Source organism: Rhinoderma darwinii, chromosome 3 (assembly GCF_050947455.1).
Source record: "Rhinoderma darwinii isolate aRhiDar2 chromosome 3, aRhiDar2.hap1, whole genome shotgun sequence".
Lineage (NCBI taxonomy): Eukaryota > Metazoa > Chordata > Amphibia > Anura > Rhinodermatidae > Rhinoderma > Rhinoderma darwinii.
In genome coordinates, this window is record NC_134689.1 from 412288372 (window position 1) to 412295248 (window position 6877).

At 32.1% G+C, this 6877-nt stretch overlaps 8 non-coding genes across 8 annotated transcripts; all 8 read right to left on the bottom strand.

The window, feature by feature from the left end:
• Positions 1 to 425: 425 nt before the first annotated feature.
• On the bottom strand, positions 426 to 498 carry TRNAR-UCG (transfer RNA arginine (anticodon UCG)). Its single transcript has one exon. It is a non-coding gene; the product is annotated as a tRNA-Arg (tRNA).
• Positions 499 to 1035: 537 nt separating this feature from the next.
• Positions 1036 to 1108, bottom strand: TRNAR-UCG (transfer RNA arginine (anticodon UCG)). The gene has a single exon. It is a non-coding gene; the product is annotated as a tRNA-Arg (tRNA).
• Positions 1109 to 3397: 2289 nt separating this feature from the next.
• On the bottom strand, positions 3398 to 3470 carry TRNAR-UCG (transfer RNA arginine (anticodon UCG)). Its single transcript has one exon. It is a non-coding gene; the product is annotated as a tRNA-Arg (tRNA).
• Positions 3471 to 4007: 537 nt separating this feature from the next.
• TRNAR-UCG (transfer RNA arginine (anticodon UCG)) lies at positions 4008 to 4080 on the bottom strand. Its single transcript has one exon. It is a non-coding gene; the product is annotated as a tRNA-Arg (tRNA).
• A 537-nt stretch (positions 4081 to 4617) lies between these two features.
• TRNAR-UCG (transfer RNA arginine (anticodon UCG)) lies at positions 4618 to 4690 on the bottom strand. The gene has a single exon. It is a non-coding gene; the product is annotated as a tRNA-Arg (tRNA).
• Positions 4691 to 5226: 536 nt separating this feature from the next.
• On the bottom strand, positions 5227 to 5299 carry TRNAR-UCG (transfer RNA arginine (anticodon UCG)). Its single transcript has one exon. It is a non-coding gene; the product is annotated as a tRNA-Arg (tRNA).
• Positions 5300 to 5836: 537 nt separating this feature from the next.
• Positions 5837 to 5909, bottom strand: TRNAR-UCG (transfer RNA arginine (anticodon UCG)). The gene has a single exon. It is a non-coding gene; the product is annotated as a tRNA-Arg (tRNA).
• A 536-nt stretch (positions 5910 to 6445) lies between these two features.
• TRNAR-UCG (transfer RNA arginine (anticodon UCG)) lies at positions 6446 to 6518 on the bottom strand. The gene has a single exon. It is a non-coding gene; the product is annotated as a tRNA-Arg (tRNA).
• Positions 6519 to 6877: the final 359 nt, after the last annotated feature.

Here is a 6877-nt window from a genome sequence, read left to right on the forward strand (position 1 = left end):
AAAAAAAACATTTTCTTAATATTGTGTATTACAGTACTTAAATATAGGTATGGATTCAAATCTCACTTCTGATAACATTTTCTCAATATTGTGTGTTGTGGTATTTAAATATAGGAGTGAAAAAGTTTTGTTTTTTTTTAGATATTTACGGGTATTTAGTAAAAATGATCGTGTGCCCAGATTTAAGAATAAATATTTTCACAATATTGTGTGTTATGGTCTATAAATATAGGCATGGATTAAAATCTCACTTCTGGTAACTGCTGACTAGCCATATAAAAATATTCACTATCAATCATGTAGAAATATAGCCTATAACGACACCAAGTATGTCATCAAATTAAGAAAGCATCTAAAACTTAGCTGTTGCAACCAGGAACGGACTCAAATGCTTAGAAGGTCATCTGAAGAGCACTTAAAAGCTGCGACCATGAAGGGACTCGAAACCTCAATCTTCTGATCCGAAGTCAGACGCCTTATCCATTAGGCCACACGGTCTCACATGTTCCTAATTTTTGGAAAATGTTGAGTTCCTGGAGCCTAGCAGAAAAAGATTTTTTTTATACATTTTTAGGTATTTTGTAAAAATGACCGAGTGCCCAAATTTATAAAAAAAAACATTTTCTTAATATTGTGTATTACAGTACTTAAATATAGGTATGGATTCAAATCTCACTTCTGATAACATTTTCTCAATATTGTGTGTTGTGGTATTTAAATATAGGAGTGAAAAAGTTTTGTTTTTTTTTAGATATTTACGGGTATTTAGTAAAAATGATCGTGTGCCCAGATTTAAGAATAAATATTTTCACAATATTGTGTGTTATGGTCTATAAATATAGGCATGGATTAAAATCTCACTTCTGGTAACTGCTGACTAGCCATATAAAAATATTCACTATCAATCATGTAGAAATATAGCCTATAACGACACCAAGTATGTCATCAAATTAAGAAAGCATCTAAAACTTAGCTGTTGCAACCAGGAACGGACTCAAATGCTTAGAAGGTCATCTGAAGAGCACTTAAAAGCTGCGACCATGAAGGGACTCGAAACCTCAATCTTCTGATCCGAAGTCAGACGCCTTATCCATTAGGCCACACGGTCTCACATGTTCCTAATTTTTGGAAAATGTTGAGTTCCTGGAGCCTAGCAGAAAAAGATTTTTTTTTATACATTTTTAGGTATTTTGTAAAAATGACCGAGTGCCCAAATTTATAAAAAAAACATTTTCTTAATATTGTGTATTACAGTACTTAAATATAGGTATGGATTCAAATCTCACTTCTGATAACATTTTCTCAATATTGTGTGTTGTGGTATTTAAATATAGGAGTGAAAAAGTTTTGTTTTTTATTAGATATTTACGGGTATTTAGTAAAAATGATCGTGTGCCCAGATTTAAGAATAAATATTTTCACAATATTGTGTGTTATGGTCTATAAATATAGGCATGGATTAAAATCTCACTTCTGGTAACTGCTGACTAGCCATATAAAAATATTCACTATCAATCATGTAGAAATATAGCCTATAACGACACCAAGTATGTCATCAAATTAAGAAAGCATCTAAAACTTAGCTGTTGCAACCAGGAACGGACTCAAATGCTTAGAAGGTCATCCGAAGAGCACTTAAAAGCTACGACCATGAACCCTCAATCTTCTGATCCGAAGTTAGACACCTTATCCATTAGGCCACACGGTCTCACACATTCCTAATTTTTGGAAAATGTTGAGTTCCTGGAGCCTAGCAGAAAAATATTTTTTTTATACATTTTTAGGTATTTTGTAAAAATGACCGAGTGCCCAAATTTATAAAAAAAACATTTTCTTAATATTGTGTATTACAGTACTTAAATATAGGTATGGATTCAAATCTCACTTCTGATAACATTTTCTCAATATTGTGTGTTGTGGTATTTAAATATAGGAGTGAAAAAGTTTTGTTTTTTTTTAGATATTTACGGGTATTTAGTAAAAATGATCGTGTGCCCAGATTTAAGAATAAATATTTTCACAATATTGTGTGTTATGGTCTATAAATATAGGCATGGATTAAAATCTCACTTCTGGTAACTGCTGACTAGCCATATAAAAATATTCACTATCAATCATGTAGAAACATAGCCTATAACGACACCAAGTATGTCATCAAATTAAGAAAGCATCTAAAACTTAGCTGTTGCAACCAGGAACGGACTCAAATGCTTAGAAGGTCATCTGAAGAGCACTTAAAAGCTGCGACCATGAAGGGACTCGAAACCTCAATCTTCTGGAAAAAGTTGAGTTCCTGGAGCCTAGCAGAAAAAGATTTTTTTTATACATTTTTAGGTATTTTGTAAAAATGACCGAGTGCCCAAATTTATAAAAAAAACATTTTCTTAATATTGTGTATTACAGTACTTAAATATAGGTATGGATTCAAATCTCACTTCTGATAACATTTTCTCAATATTGTGTGTTGTGGTATTTAAATATAGGAGTGAAAAAGTTTTTGTTTTTTTTAGATATTTACGGGTATTTAGTAAAAATGATCGTGTGCCCAGATTTAAGAATAAATATTTTCACAATATTGTGTGTTATGGTCTATAAATATAGGCATGGATTAAAATCTCACTTCTGGTAACTGCTGACTAGCCATATAAAAATATTCACTATCAATCATGTAGAAATATAGCCTATAACGACACCAAGTATGTCATCAAATTAAGAAAGCATCTAAAACTTAGCTGTTGCAACCAGGAACGGACTCAAATGCTTAGAAGGTCATCTCACTTAAAAGCTGCGACCATGAAGGGACTCAAAACCTCAATCTTCTGATTCGAAGTCAGACGCCTTATCCATTAGGCCACACGGTCTCACATGTTCCTAATTTTTGGAAAATGTTGAGTTCCTGGAGCCTAGCAGAAAAAGATTTTTTTTTATACATTTTTAGGTATTTTGTAAAAATGACCGAGTGCCCAAATTTATAAAAAAACATTTTCTTAATATTGTGTATTACAGTACTTAAATATAGGTATGGATTCAAATCTCACTTCTGATAACATTTTCTCAATATTGTGTGTTGTGGTATTTAAATATAGGAGTGAAAAAGTTTTGTTTTTTATTAGATATTTACGGGTATTTAGTAAAAATGATCGTGTGCCCAGATTTAAGAATAAATATTTTCACAATATTGTGTGTTATGGTCTATAAATATAGGCATGGATTAAAATCTCACTTCTGGTAACTGCTGACTAGCCATATAAAAATATTCACTATCAATCATGTAGAAATATAGCCTATAACGACACCAAGTATGTCATCAAATTAAGAAAGCATCTAAAACTTAGCTGTTGCAACCAGGAACGGACTCAAATGCTTAGAAGGTCATCTGAAGAGCACTTAAAAGCTGCGACCATGAAGGGACTCGAAACCTCAATCTTCTGATCCGAAGTCAGACGCCTTATCCATTAGGCCACACGGTCTCACATGTTCCTAATTTTTGGAAAATGTTGAGTTCCTGGAGCCTAGCAGAAAAATATTTTTTTTATACATTTTTAGGTATTTTGTAAAAATGACCGAGTGCCCAAATTTATAAAAAAAACATTTTCTTAATATTGTGTATTACAGTAGTTAAATATAGGTATGGATTCAAATCTCACTTCTGATAACATTTTCTCAATATTGTGTGTTGTGGTATTTAAATATAGGAGTGAAAAAGTTTTGTTTTTTATTAGATATTTACGGGTATTTAGTAAAAATGATCGTGTGCCCAGATTTAAGAATAAATATTTTCACAATATTGTGTGTTATGGTCTATAAATATAGGCATGGATTAAAATCTCACTTCTGGTAACTGCTGACTAGCCATATAAAAATATTCACTATCAATCATGTAGAAATATAGCCTATAACGACACCAAGTATGTCATCAAATTAAGAAAGCATTTAAAACGTAGCTGTTGCAACCAGGTAAAGGACTCAAATGCTTAGAAGGTCATCTGAAGAGCACTTAAAAGCTGCGACCATGAAGGGACTCGAACCCTCAATCTTCTGATCCGAAGTCAGACGCCTTATCCATTAGGCCACACGGTCTCACATGTTCCTAATTTTTGGAAAATGTTGAGTTCCTGGAGCCTAGAAGAAAAAGATTTTTTTTATACATTTTTAGGTATTTTGTAAAAATGACCGAGTGCCCAAATTTATAAAAAAAAACATTTTCTTAATATTGTGTATTACAGTACTTAAATAAAGTTATGGATTCAAATCTCACTTCTGATAACATTTTCTCAATATTGTGTGTTGTGGTATTTAAATATAGGAGTGAAACAGTTTTGTTTTTTATTAGATATTTACGGGTATTTAGTAAAAATGATCGTGCGCCCAGATTTAAGAATAAATATTTTCACAATATTGTGTGTTACGGTCTATAAATATAGGCATGGATTAAAATCTCACTTCTGGTAACTGCTGACTAGCCATATAAAAATATTCACTATCAATCATGTAGAAATATAGCCTATAACGACACCAAGTATGTCATCAAATTAAGAAAGCATCTAAAACTTAGCTGTTGCAACCAGGAACGGACTCAAATGCTTAGAAGGTCATCTGAAGAGCACTTAAAAGCTGCGACCATGAAGGGACTCGAAACCTCAATCTTCTGATCCGAAGTCAGACGCCTTATCCATTAGGCCACACGGTCTCACATGTTCCTAATTTTTGGAAAAAGTTGAGTTCCTGGAGCCTAGCAGAAAAAGATTTTTTTTATACATTGTTAGGTATTTTGTAAAAATGACCGAGTGCCCAAATTTATAAAAAAAACATTTTCTTAATATTGTGTATTACAGTACTTAAATATAGGTATGGATTCAAATCTCACTTCTGATAACATTTTCTCAATATTGTGTGTTGTGGTATTTAAATATAGGAGTGAAAAAGTTTTTGTTTTTTTTAGATATTTACGGGTATTTAGTAAAAATGATCGTGTGCCCAGATTTAAGAATAAATATTTTCACAATATTGTGTGTTATGGTCTATAAATATAGGCATGGATTAAAATCTCACTTCTGGTAACTGCTGACTAGCCATATAAAAATATTCACTATCAATCATGTAGAAATATAGCCTATAACGACACCAAGTATGTCATCAAATTAAGAAAGCATCTAAAACTTAGCTGTTACAACCAGGAACGGACTCAAATGCTTAGAAGGTCATCTGAAGAGCACTTAAAAGCTGCGACCATGAAGGGACTCGAAACCTCAATCTTCTGATCCGAAGTCAGACGCCTTATCCATTAGGCCACACGGTCTCACATGTTCCTAATTTTTGGAAAATGTTGAGTTCCTGGAGCCTAGCAGAAAAATATTTTTTGTATACATTTTTAGGTATTTTGTAAAAATGACCGAGTGCCCAAATTTATAAAAAAAACATTTTCTTAATATTGTGTATTACAGTACTTAAATATAGGTATGGATTCAAATCTCACTTCTGATAACATTTTCTCAATATTGTGTGTTGTGGTATTTAAATATAGGAGTGAAAAAGTTTTGTTTTTTATTAGATATTTACGGGTATTTAGTAAAAATGATCGTGTGCCCAGATTTAAGAATAAATATTTTCACAATATTGTGTGTTATGGTCTATAAATATAGGCATGGATTAAAATCTCACTTCTGGTAACTGCTGACTAGCCATATAAAAATATTCACTATCAATCATGTAGAAATATAGCCTATAACGACACCAAGTATGTCATCAAATTAAGAAAGCATTTAAAACTTAGCTGTTGTAACCAGGTAAAGGACTCAAATGCTTAGAAGGTCATCTGAAGAGCACTTAAAAGCTGCGACCATGAAGGGACTCGAAACCTCAATCTTCTGATCCGAAGTCAGACGCCTTATCCATTAGGCCACACGGTCTCACATGTTCCTAATTTTTGGAAAATGTTGAGTTCCTGGAGCCTAGCAGAAAAAGATTTTTTTTATACATTTTTAGGTATTTTGTAAAAATGACCGAGTGCCCAAATTTATAAAAAAAACATTTTCTTAATATTGTGTATTACAGTACTTAAATATAGGTATGGATTCAAATCTCACTTCTGATAACATTTTCTCAATATTGTGTGTTGTGGTATTTAAATATAGGAGTGAAAAAGTTTTTGTTTTTTTTAGATATTTACGGGTATTTAGTAAAAATGATCGTGTGCCCAGATTTAAGAATAAATATTTTCACAATATTGTGTGTTATGGTCTATAAATATAGGCATGGATTAAAATCTCACTTCTGGTAACTGCTGACTAGCCATATAAAAATATTCACTATCAATCATGTAGAAATATAGCCTATAACGACACCAAGTATGTCATCAAATTAAGAAAGCATCTAAAACTTAGCTGTTGCAACCAGGAACGGACTCAAATGCTTAGAAGGTCATCTGAAGAGCACTTAAAAGCTGCGACCATGAAGGGACTCGAAACCTCAATCTTCTGATCCGAAGTCAGACGCCTTATCCATTAGGCCACACGGTCTCACATGTTCCTAATTTTTGGAAAATGTTGAGTTCCTGGAGCCTAGCAGAAAAAGATTTTTTTTATACATTTTTAGGTATTTTGTAAAAATGACCGAGTGCCCAAATTTATAAAAAAAACATTTTCTTAATATTGTGTATTACAGTACTTAAATATAGGTATGGATTCAAATCTCACTTTTGATAATATTTTCTCAATATTGTGTGTTGTGGTATTTAAATATAGGAGTGAAAAAGTTTTTGTTTTTTTTAGATATTTACGGGTATTTAGTAAAAATGATCGTGTGCCCAGATTTAAGAATAAATATTTTCACAATATTGTGTGTTATGGTCTATAAATATAGGCATGGATTAAAATCT